This window comes from Glycine max, chromosome 1 (genome assembly GCF_000004515.6).
Source record: "Glycine max cultivar Williams 82 chromosome 1, Glycine_max_v4.0, whole genome shotgun sequence".
Lineage (NCBI taxonomy): Eukaryota > Viridiplantae > Streptophyta > Magnoliopsida > Fabales > Fabaceae > Glycine > Glycine max.
In genome coordinates, this window is record NC_016088.4 from 13,137,988 (window position 1) to 13,150,482 (window position 12,495).

General features: G+C 37.2%; 1 pseudogene; it reads right to left on the reverse strand.

Annotated features, from left to right (window-relative positions):
- LOC100807479 (uncharacterized) overlaps positions 1-12,495 on the reverse strand; it is a 48,304-nt pseudogene that overhangs the window by 21,960 nt on the left and 13,849 nt on the right.

Below are 12,495 nucleotides of genomic sequence, written 5' to 3' on the forward strand. Positions count from 1 at the left end.
TTATCATATCGCCTTACCTCCGAGTTTATCGAATTTGCATCCTGTGTTTCATGTCTCTCAACTGAGACGGTACAACCCAGATCCATCACATATACTTGCAGTGGACGAGGTACAGGTGAAGGATAACCTCACATACAAAGCACTATCTCAGAAGATCACTGACTGAAGAATGAAGTCTTTCAGAGGAAAAGAGATCGCGTTGGTAAAGGTGCAGTGGGGAAACGATGAGGGTGATTCTACATGGGAGTTGGAGGATAGGATGAGAGAATTGTACCCAAGCTTGTTCATCGAGTAGTTAATTTCGGGGACGAAATTCCTAAAAGGGTGGGAGTATTGTAACATCCTAGAAATTTCTACCCGGAGTTTTCGGAAACGATGTATTTTGAATGATTATATATATATATATATATATATATATATATATATATATATATATATAAGTTTTATTCAGTGTATATGCATATGTGTTCTTGGTAGAAGTAGGAGTAGTGGGGGCAAGATACGCGGGTTAGGCTAATTAAGGAAGAGAAATCCATAACTGGGAGGTTATGGGTTAATTCTTAATTAATTAGTTTAAAAATCATCGTTTTGCGTGCGACTTAGAATTTAACGAAACCAACCCCTGAACCACGCTCGGGGTTCTATTATGAGCGTTTTGATATATATATATTGCTTACTTTCGAAAACTGGCCCCGACGGACGCAGAGAAACGTGAGAAACTGGAACCAGAGAAACGGCACGCAAACCGAGGCAGGATTTTTAGCGTTTCAAAGGTCAGATTTTCCTCACTTTTGTGACTGAGTGTGGGTCACAGTCAAAAAGAGAAAGTGGGCCCTTCTTGCTCCACTCAAATGGAGACATGTGGCATTGCTTAAATAAAATAATAGAAAAAGAGAAAAACCCTTTTATTTACACAGCCCCCACACTTTTTCAGACAGCTCTCTCTCTCCCTCACGTTGCCATTTTCTTCTTCTTCATTCTCCATTGAAGCTCCAAGCAAAGCTTCAACCTTTGGCCATCATTTCTGCCCCAAATCGCGAAAGGAGAGCATTTTCGGGGTCGTGAGGTGCGTGGCTACGAGTGGGACTTCGAAAATTCAGGTTTGGGTGGACTTCTTTCTCCTTTGATTTTCGCGGGTATGGGGTTTTGGGAGATATGATGGGTAGTCTTGCTAGGTTTCTGCTGTATGATGATTATTTGTGAAGAAATTTGTTGAAAGTTTGTCGAGATTGCCATGTTTGGATGAGTTAAACATACCCATTCTGTTTTAGGGTTTTTATGATGATGCTTGTGATGTTCATGTGCTGAAATTGCTTATGGAAAACTGTTAGAGATGAAGGGTAGAGTTAACCTAGGGTTAGAAAGTGAGAATGTGGTGTTGTGAGTGGAAAAAGGGGGAGGCTTTGAGAGTTGGAAGGTTAAATCTGGATTCTGTGGTAAATGGAGGTTAAAGTGAGTTAATCTTAGCTTGAAATGCCATTTAGAACATGTGAGAAAGGTTAGGCTGTGCTAAAGAGAAAAACAAATGACCAAAGTGAACAAAGAGCCATTTCTAGGGAAAATTTGGGTGTTGAAGAGTCAAATTTTGATTCGGTGGAATTGTAGGTGTAAATTCAGTTTGAGCAAGTTTAGATTGATGTTATGGACTTGTGTGAGGTGAGAGTTTGCTTCAAATTTACCTCATTCTAAATTTCACTTTTCAAACCTAGAAAACCCATTGAATCGAGGGGTGTTGGACACCTAGATTCTGTGTGGCTGTGCTGTAAAGCTTGATTTTGGGTTAGACATGATTGATACATGATTTGGGACTTGTAGGAATTGATTCGGGCAAGATTGGATGAGAGGAAGTGTGATTTTCGAAATCTGCACTTATGCAGAATTTTGCTGTCAAAATAGGTGCAGCAGGATTTTGGCTTTGTGCAGAAAAATGCTTGTGTGTGGTTGGCTGTGGAAAGCCTAGTGCAGAATGAGTTCTGGATGTTTGCTAGTAGATCCCAACGGTCACAATGTAGGCTTATGTACTATAGACTTCCAGTAAAATTTTGGAGTCGATCCAACGGTTAACGAATTGTTATTGGGGTCTTTAAGTGAGAAAAGCTGTGATTTTGGTTGGTGTGTTGAGCAGAGTTTTCTGCCTTTGCCCTGTTTTGCTTGGCTGTGATAGCTTGTGCTGTTTGAATGTTGTTTTGCTTGGATGTTGTGGAAGCTTGGGAGGATTGATGGGGACCCGGTGTTGAGAGAAACGAGGATATGGGCTATGTGGGAGTACGTGAGCTCAGATGGAGGTGGGCAACAGGGGATGGTGGGTTTATGCGCGCATTGTGGATGTGGAAAACTTGTTGTGCACCATCGCCCGACCGCCACCTAGTACCACATGTGATGGGTACCCCATAATCCTACAAGCTTGAGATGAGGAAGTGTTGAAGGGTGAAACTTTTTGCTTTTATTGTTGACCACAGAGTGGTACCTGGAGATATGTCGCGGGGGTCAGGAGACCTTGGGGACGTCAAGTGGGGTGCTATTGCCCAAAACCAAGCTTGACCAATCCCGACCCAACCCGGGCATAGTCGGTCAGTGAGAACCTGTGATGTACCTAAGCAGGCGAGCTCCTGGCAGTCAACAGATAAAAGGAACAAACACCACAAAGCAAGGAGGCTTGTGGTGGCTGGCCAGCTGTGAATTTTGTGTGATATGTGGATTATGGCCTCTGGTAATCGATTACCAAGGGTGGGTAATCGATTACAAGGCTTAAAAATGAAGACAGGAGGCTGAGATGGTCTCTGGTAATCGATTACCAAGGGGGTGTAATCGATTACCAGGCTTGAAAACGAAGTTAGGAAATTAAGGGAGCCTTTGGTAATCGATTACCAGCCTGTGTAATCGATTACACAGAGGGATGGGTCACTGGTAATCGATTACCAGGTATGTGTAATCGATTACACAGTGCATTTTTGCATATTCCATGTTCTGAGGCTGTGTAATTCGAGTTTAGCCTCTGGTAATCGATTACCAAGTCTGTGTAATCGATTACCAGAGATGAAAAGCCTTAAGATACCCCTTTTAATTGCATGTAGTGTTTATGAGACGCATTGTGCAGCGGCATAGTTAGATTCTCGTGAAAGAGTCTACCCCTTTCTTTTCTTTCTTGTAGATTGTGATGGCGGCGCAGCTAATCCATGATCGAGTAAAGATGGAGTGCCTAGAGGGAGCTTGGGAGACCCTCGAAGGCAACACGAGGTGCCGATTTCGGGGCACCATTCGATTCACGGCTACTTCTTTGGTGCATCCAGATGAACCTGCACGGATGCTTCAGCGCACGGTGGAGTGGACAGCTTTTTTGGATTAGTTTTATATATTTTTGAGGGTGGGTGTATCTAAGACTGACTGTTAGGTTTACTCTTTTGTTTTTGTATGGGTAGACCTGATGTATAGGAATTTGATGATTGTATACATGTGGCTGAAGCCACCACTATGGACACCTTTGCTCTGGATGACACTGTATTTTGTAAAACTCCCATATTTTGAACAGCTTTAAATGATGAATGCATTTATGATCGATCTTGTTATTTGAAAAGAAAGCATTAACAACTTTATTTGTAAAAGAGTTTATCGACCGTATTTTATTCTTTTATTTTCACGTGACGACCTACAGTAATGGCTGGTACATTCTTCCTTTTGAAACAACAATTTAGTTTTAGAGATTATGAACGGTAAGAAAGAATTGACTCCGAATAGAGTTGTGAACTGGCCATTCAGGACTCTATAGTGAGGATTTTCCTTCTAAACCTTGTTTTGGTGAAAAGAGAAAGAAATGAAAAAGAAAAAGAAGAAAAAAAAATTTACCATGGTTTTTGTTAATTAAATCATTACTATTAAACCAATCATTATTTTGGGGACGCCACATTAATTAGTCCTTAACATGTTCATGCAAAATTCTTAGAGAGTCTTTGATTGTGAACCTTTTCTTGAACTTTTAGGTTTTCCCTATGAGTGTGCCTATTGTGAATTTGAGTTTTGGTGATTGAATTGCTGGATGAAATTTTGATCCTAAGTGAATATTGAACTACTAAAACTGTGGTAATCAAGCCTAGTGAGTTCAACATACATAGGAAGGTTGAATGTAAGCCCAAGGCAATCAATATTCCATGCTAAAAAAAACATTTCGAAGTCTGAAATCGCTGGTGCTAGCAGCTTGGACATGCAAACTTGTAAAAATTACTGAGAATTGGTTACTTATAATTTTGAGCTGCAATTTTTAGTGAATTTTTTATACATCTGGAAAAAAGTAATAAAAAAAAACCAAGTGATTTGGATAAAAGGAAAAAATACTAAAAATCACACAAGTTGGCAGAAAAATCAATATCCAGGAAAAAAAGTGAAAGGGAAGTGTGCTTGTTATTTTGGCTCAAAATTTATTCTATAATTGGTGCCTATGTTATACAATCTTAGTTCTTAAATTTCAATGAAAAATTACTGTGAAAACAAGTGCCAAAGCTAGAGGTTTGTTGAGTCTTTTTTTTTTTTTTTTTTTACTTTTTTTACTCTACTCTAGAGCCATTATAAGTTTCTCTTTGAGTCCTAGCTTGCTTCTATGTCCTTTTCATTGCTTTAATTGTTGAATAATCCTTGAAAAATTGTCTTGTTAAAACTCCATTGATTTAGCTTTCATTTAATTTTTTTTGGTCTTTGGTTATTGCTTGTCTCTTTGTTTCCTTGTTTGTGGGTTGCCATATAGGAAATTGGAAGGAGGATTGGTGTTATCCCTTAAAGAATTTGAGTCAAGAAGAAAGGGGCCAACCACCTTAAGAGCTATTGGACTAAGAAGCACTCCAAATTGAGTGAATCACCAAAGAGAGACAACCACCAAATTTGAGGACCGTTTTGTAATTTTGTAATTTGCAATTTCCTTACCTTTATTGCTTTCAAGTTTTGTAACAAAATGGCCTTTCATTGGAAGTGTGTTGGGAGCCTCCAATAGGTTACCAAACTTCCATTTGTGTGTAATAATTTTAGGCAATTTTTCCTTAGGATAGTGAGTGTTTTGTTGGGAACCTTGAATGTGGTCATCCAAACAATCTTAGGATTCTCCTAGTTTACATTTCTTGCTTACTTTCATAGCTTATTTCCTTTACCTTCCATTGTCAAACCACCTAGATAGCTTTCCTTTTACCAATTAGTTTTTGACCTTATCTTTCACGCCTCTTTTAGTGCTTATTTTGGCTAGTTTCCACCATAGTTTCTTTTACCTTTTATTTTCAAACCTCCAACAAGAAAGAACCACAACTTAGGAACCAACATGAGTCATCATTCATCTAGTCTTAATGGCAAGGGTACTAGTCATAAAGACCCTTTATCTATAATCTTAGATGAGTTGAGTTCCCTCAAGTTATGGAAAGAAAAACAAGAGAGAAAAGAAAAAGGAAAAAAAGAGTGGAAAAAATAAGTCAAGATGAAAGAAAGAAAATAAGAGAGGAAGAAAGAAGAAAAATAATGAAAGAAATGAAAAGAGAAAAACATGCCTCCTATAGTAGTCATAACTCTTGCAAGAGCCTAAGTGAAGAACTTCGTGACTATTACGAAGAAAGGCATAGGTCACATCTTAGACCTCACTCCCATAGAAGAGAAAAGGAAAGAAAGCTTCAAGAGGCTAACATTAACCTCCCATACTTCCATGGGAAGGATAATGTAGAGGCTAACTTAGTTTGGGAAATAAGGGTAGAGCAATAACTTAAAAAGAAGTCTACGTCAAAATCTTATGGCTCTCACTCTTATCCAAAGAAAGACCAAGGTCAAGGCATCTTAGGGGTGACACCTTCTAAGCCCAAAGATGATAAGGGAAAGACAATAGAAAAGCAAGCCCCTAAGGCTAGTATGCAAGAGAAAACTAGCTCTATAAAGTGCTTTAAATGTCTTGGAAGAGGACACATTACTTCTCAATGCCCCACCACAAAAACCATGATTATGTGGGGCCAAGACATCTATAGTAGCCAAGATAAGGCTAATACTTCACCTTCCTCTAGTGAAAGTGAAGAAGCAAAAGGGGAAGAATCTAGTGAAGAAATCTACCCCTAAGAAGAAGGACAACCATTAGTGGTTAAAGAGAAGTGTAAGGAGGTAAGTGTTTCCTCCAAGAGGTTAGCTAAGAAGGAAACTCATTTTACAATAAAGACAAACATTAAAGAAACTTTCCCTCTTAGACAACCTCCACATTTTCTCTTTTCTAAAAAGACACTTGCTAGCATTGCCACACCTCTTGGGCTTGAGTTTATTCCTCAAGTAAAGAAGTTGTTGGATGAGGGTTTGGTTAGTAAGAGCTTAAATCCTTGTGCTTTGTTGGCGCCCAAAATAGGTATTATTAGGCACCAAGTCCCTAAAATAGGTGGTATGATGAATGTTTTGAGTGGTGCAACCCTCTTTTGTAAAATCACTCGTGCACCTAACATCTTCATGGTGTGTGTACATAGGGACCCATTAGGTAGGTTTGTTCTTATTTTTAGTTTCAATACAAACTTAGGTACTCATATGGGACAACTTAGGTTTGTCATACTTTTTGGTAGGAATAATCAATATGAAAATACAAAAAAATGTATGTTTTATTGCGTTACTTTTCTTAATTTTTCAAATAGTGATCAAGGGGTTCCCATGAACCCTAAGAGAATAAAGGTCATTCTTGAGTGGCCCACTCCACCAAGTATAAGAAAAATTTGGGGCTTCCATGACTTAAAAAACTTTTACAAAAGGTTTGTCCCATATTTTTCTATACTTGTACCACCACTCATTGAGTTGGTGAGGAACCATGTTCCTTCATGGGAAGATGCCCAGGAAATGGATTTTCAGACCTTACCTTACTTCAACATACCAAACACCACTAATACATATGTTTTTGTTCTTTTTACAGGTGTTGAGGAAAGGAGCCCAGAGTATGAAGAACCTCAAGATTTGAGGTCAAATCCTTTCGAAGGTGGAGGGAATGATGCAATCCTACCCCGCAAGGGCATTGGATAAAAGACTCCAAGTAGATTGAGCCAAAGATCCAAGGGAAGGCCCTAGGGTTCTCATGAGTCTTAGGGTAGATTTTGAGCCCATGGGCTAAGTATGAGCCCGCTTATCTTTGTAAATATTAGAATAGGTTTTTCCTTCGTTTGGGCCTTGTATTTTGGCCATTCTAGTAGTATAGGGTTTTAGCCTTGTATTTCGAGGCATTTTGAGTAGTCTTTGTAGTAGGTACTTTTTTGTAATTTCATGTATTTTGTCATGGAGGTGAGCTTAGCTATTATAGGGGGTGTGTAGCTAAGCTCTAGCTTCTCATCTCAAGGAGGTGAGCTTAGCTATTAAAAAGGTGTGTGTAGCTAAGCTCTAGCTTCTTTAGGAATCTTCTCAAGGAAGCTTCTCAAGGAGGTGAGCTTAGTTATGAGAGGGGTGTATGTAGCTAAGCTCTAGCTTCCCAAGGAAGTTTTCTCAAAGAAGTTTCTCAAAGAAGTTTTCTCAAGAAAGCTTCTCAAGGAAGCTACCTAGTCTATAAATAGAAGCATGTGTAACACTTGTTGTAACTTTGATGACTGAGAGTCTTGTGAGACACAACTCAAAGTTCAACTTCTCTCCCTTTTTTCCTCCTTCAATTTTGTGCTCCCCCCTCTCTGTTTCTCTCCCTCTTTCTTTTCCTCCATTGAAGCATCCTCTCCAAGCTTCTTATCCAAGGCTCATCTTGGTGGTGAAGCTCCTTCTTCCATGGCTTATTCCCTAATGGATGGCGCTTCCTCTCACCTCTTCTCCTTTGTCTTCCGCTGCATCTCCATGGTGGAAAATGACCATTAAAGGACCTCATTGAAGCTCAAAGATCCAGCCTCCATAGAAGCCCCGCAAGCAAGCTTCCATCATTATGTTTGCCACATGCGCATGTGAATGCGGTTGTCTCAACATCAGTTTTTTTGTAGCTGTAACTGCAAACTGAATAACACCTTGAATGGTTATCCATAACAATTCTATTAATGGTGTTGACAGTAACACAAACAATTTCCTGGAAAAAAAACATAGGCGTCACATTCCAAACCAACTGGTACAGCCATTGAATAAATAGCAGGACTTTCATTACAGTTCATAGACTTTGATCACCGGGACTTTTCATCAGGTTTTCCATTGAACTGAATTAATAGTTAAGATAAATAACAATTTTACCTCAGAAATTTTGTTAACCTCAGAGATTGTCTTTGCTTCAGCTTTTGAAAGAAATGCATCCTTTGACGATATTTGGCTTGAACCTGAAACCTGCGAACTCCCTTGGCCACCAGGTGTCAAAATTGACCAGACCTGAATGCCTAAATCAGAAAGCCTATAAACATAGAATAAACCAAAACTGCTAGAAAAAATAATCCACACATGTAATTAAGAAAGTTTATAAATACAGGACCAAGGCCATGACCAACAAACCTCTCCCTGAATTCTTGAATTTCAAACACAACTTCATTGATCAATAATTTGGAGGCCCTCAACGAATTACTGACTAAGGGTGCATAAGATCTTGTATTTATTTGTGACAAAAAGAACACATAAGATGTTATTTAATAAGCTCAAGAATTCATAAATTTGACATCATGTTGTACCCTGGCCTTCTTTGATTTGCGCATGGGTCAATATAATAATGATGAGGACATCATTTTCAGACTCATTCAAGTAGTCTAAGAACTGCAAGCAATAACTATCCCACAGAGTGCAAGACAGGATTTGGCCACTATGGCAAATAAACAATGGTTAATGCATCAGCTTATAATGATCAAATACAAATAGCAATTGGACACCATACCAAACAAACAATGATTAGAGTAACAACATATAATAATTTTAAAAACATAATTTGTCAAAAGGTCAATTGCACAATATAACCTCAAATCCTTGAGTTTGAAAACAACCCTTGTACTCTTTGATCCCACATGGCGATAGACCACCTCATCCATGACGCCAATAATGTCTCAAGAAATCAAAAAATAAAAAATGTCATCAAAAGAGCTATAAATTTTGTGAACAAACTAATTGAACAAATTGCAACTGAACTTACCAACCAACAACTTAGGTTGGAAGAGCCCAACAATGACATTGGTGAAATCAGCAAATTTATATTTCTTAAAGGGAAGATCTTCCAAATCGGATTGCCTCACAATAGTAACTCCAGTGAAAACTAATTTATACTGGTGATCACAAATTCTAAATTGACCATTATTCTTCACAACTTTAAAATTATGCATTACATAAGTACAATTTTCCATCAAATCAGCCTTCCAAGACTTTAGCTGATCTTGTTTGCAGACAACATAGATTGCATCTCCCTGTAATAGACAAAGTATATAAGTAACTGGTTGAATGGTTAATAATGAACCAAACAAAAAGACAAAGAAAACCATACATGAGAAACAGAGAAAACCATACATGAGAATCAATTATGACCATTTCCGCTTGTTTAGACCTGTTGGGAGTCCCAAGAAACCAAAGATCAATAATTCTTACAGCAAGCTTAAGTGTCTCTTTTGATCCATTAATAGACTTGATGTTATCTGGAGCACGTGCCATAATTCTGCAACAACAACATGATCGATAAACTTTGAATAGAAATGCACATGGGAGAATCAAAGAAGGTGCAGCAAGGCAGCAAGACATATGGCAGAAAACAAAGGCAAGCGAGCAAGGTAGCTGGCAAAAAACTAAGGGCAAAACGGGAGGGGTCAAATAGGCATTTCAATGGCCTGCTTTTGTTACTTACACATCCAATAAATGATCCAAGAAATGGCCAAGCATGGCCACGACAAACCGAAAAGTTAATTGATCAGTCAGAAACAAAACATGAAGTTGGAAATGTGGTAACAATGACCAACAAAGGAAAAACAAACATGCATAAGAATGAGGCAAGCTACGGACACAAGTGCATAATAGACATGCAAGTCTCAGCATGAGATGAAAAAAATATATCAGAAAGAAGCACAAAACATTAAATGAAGAACTAAAGATACATAACAGGCAAAACACATTCGAACATAATTTTTAGCCTCATTCAAGTACTCTAAGAACTGCAACCAATAATTATCCTATAGGGTGCAAGAAAGTATATAATAGACATGCATAGGAATCAGCCAACCTGCTGGCACAATTGTGTAGTAGACATGCAAGTATCAGCATGACATAAAAAAAAAATATAGAAACAAACAATGGTCAATGTATCAATTTATAATCAAAACACAACCACAATTTTTCACAAACAAAGCTCAGCACAAACTGACTGAAACACAATGATACAAAAAATCCAACCATGCATTGACAAAAGGCAAAAAATCTCAGGAAAACACCAACAAAAAAAACCAAAAAAAAATACTTAAGCTAAAGAAGCTCAACCAAACGTCAACCGGCTAAAAATTTAGACACAAAAGAGGAGATTTAATTTCCAAAAATTTACAACCAAAAGGAAGACCAAAGCATTACCTTCACTCCCCACAACCAAAGAGAACAACGCAACAAATCAAACTGCAGAAAACAGGGGATTTATTTTCCAAAAGTTTACAACCAAAAGGAAGACCAAACATGAACGCAAGCATGCAGCAAAAGAAACGGAAAAACAAAGGAGAAGAACCTGAAAAAATCAATGCTACCCTTCATTCCCCGCAACCAAAGAGAACACCGCAGCAAACCAAACTGCAAAACAAACTGAAATGGACTCAAAAGTTAGACAGAAAACAGGGGATTTATTTTCCAAAAATTTACAACCATAAGGAAGACAAAACATGAACGCAAGCATGCAGCAAAAGAAAGTGAAAAACAAAGGAGAAGAACCTGAAAAAATCAATGCTTGGTTCACAAACCAAAAAACTGAAGAAGAAACAAAACAACAAGGCAACGTAAGATATAGTGGAACAAATGGACATAGAAAGAAGACCAAACCAACACAACAAAAGTGTCACATGGTAAAAAAAAAAAAGCAACACAGCAAACCAAGTGGCAGAAAACTAAACCCAAAGTTGGAAATAATTAATTGAAGCTATAAACATATAGCATCATATATTAATCCACAGAGAAAGAAAAGCAAAGCATTGTTTGGCGAAAGAAAAATTGACAGCAACAAAACCAATGAGGAAGTGAAAAATTCAAACAGAAACAAAAGCAAGAACAGGCAACGAAAGAGATGGGCAACAACAATTAAGAACGAAGAAACAAAACAAACTTCGTGAGGATATCACGCAAATAGAGGTAGCAACAATTGATAAGAACATGACGCTGGTGGCTACTTTTATTATTATTATTATGATTATGATTATTATGATAATTAGTATTATGATAATTAGAATTATAATAATTATTATTATTACAATAATTATCAATATCATTATTAGTATTATTATTATTATTATTATTATTATTATTATTATTATAATCTTTTAAATTATTTTGTGTACTGTGCAGAACATTATCTGGAGCAGCTAAAGGCAATGATAGGAAAATTGAGGATACAATTAATGGAGTTTTCAAAAGTATGATGCTATTTATACTGTTTATATCATACTATAATTTTAGATTTTAAATCAAAAAGTTCTATATAAGTTTTGTGTTGTTATTATTATTTAAAATTATTATTATAATTATTATTATCATTATTAGTTTATTATTATTATTATTATTATGGAGGCTCTAGTTAAAGATTTTTTTTATGTTATGATGTCAGGAGTTGGATGTTTCTCTCTAATTGATAATTTTTTCCAAATTTAATTGCTCAGCTTTAAAAAAGTGTTTTTTTCCATGTTTATTTTTTCCCACTTTGTCTTATGGTTTAATTTTGATTTGGGGTTTATCTTCTATATATTTGATAATTTAATGCATTTGAATTTGAATATGAATACTTTGCAGAGGCAATATAATCATTATCAAGGTTGGAAAAGAAGACACGTGGACTAAGCAAGAGAACTGGAAGTGTGATGCGGAAATGCTAAAAAATCCACCAAATGTACCATGTGTTAATATATCAAGCATGGGTATAATATGATTATTATTATTATTATTATGGAGGCTCTAGTTAAAGATCTTTTTTTATGTTGTGATGACAGGAGTTGGATGTGAAGCAATCCTACCCCGCAAGGGCATTTGATAGAAAAACTCCAAGTAGATTGGGCCAAAGATGCAAAAGAAGGCCCTAGGGTTCTTATGAGCCTTAGGGTAGATTTCAGGCCCATGGGCTAAGTACGAGCCCACTTATCTTTGTAAATATTAGACTAAGGTTTCATTATTTTTGGGCCTTGTATTTAGGGCTCCATAATGTAGGTAGGGTACCCTAGAAATATAGGATTTTTCAGCCCTTGTATTTTAGGGCACCTAGACTAGTTTTTGTATTAGGGGTAGTTTTGTAATTTCACATTCACTAAGTGGATATTTGATGTGTGTGGTTGGAAATAAATTTAATTGAATTGGTAGAAGCCCAATCCAATTAAATTTTAGAGGGGGAGATGAGCATTTGCTTACTACACC